The sequence below is a fragment of the Lactuca sativa genome, chromosome 6, assembly GCF_002870075.4.
Source record: "Lactuca sativa cultivar Salinas chromosome 6, Lsat_Salinas_v11, whole genome shotgun sequence".
Lineage (NCBI taxonomy): Eukaryota > Viridiplantae > Streptophyta > Magnoliopsida > Asterales > Asteraceae > Lactuca > Lactuca sativa.
The window spans coordinates 143,063,257-143,063,845 of record NC_056628.2 but is presented as its reverse complement, the minus strand read 5'-3'; positions in this window follow the sequence as shown (position 1 = coordinate 143,063,845).

The window sequence follows — 589 nt, the reverse complement described above, 5'->3', positions numbered from 1 at the left end:
ATATATATATATATATATATATATATATATATATATATATATATATATATATATATATATATATATATATATATATATATATGGAAAAATGAATATACCCTTAAGGTATATAAGCTTAGATACTTAAACTCATAGTAATACGTCTATTTGTTTGATATATTCATTATAATATTGTTAAACTTCAATCCTTAACTTGATTTATATTCAATATTTTTAAATTTTCACTATTATCTTCTTTTTACATCACATCTTTTTGTCGAACACTTACTAGGCTATATATATTATTGTTGAAAATGATAATTATATAAGAGGAAGATAAACATGAAATTTATAAAAATCTTTGAAGTAATTCAATTTAGAAGTTGAATTATAAGAATATTGGACAATTACAATGTCTATATATGATACAAAACGATATAGTATGGTGAGTTTGGGTACCTAAGCTTATATACCCTTAAGGGTATATTCACTTTTCCCATATATATATATATATATATATATATATATATATATATATATATATATATATATATATATATATATATATATATATATATATATATATATATATATATATATATATATATAT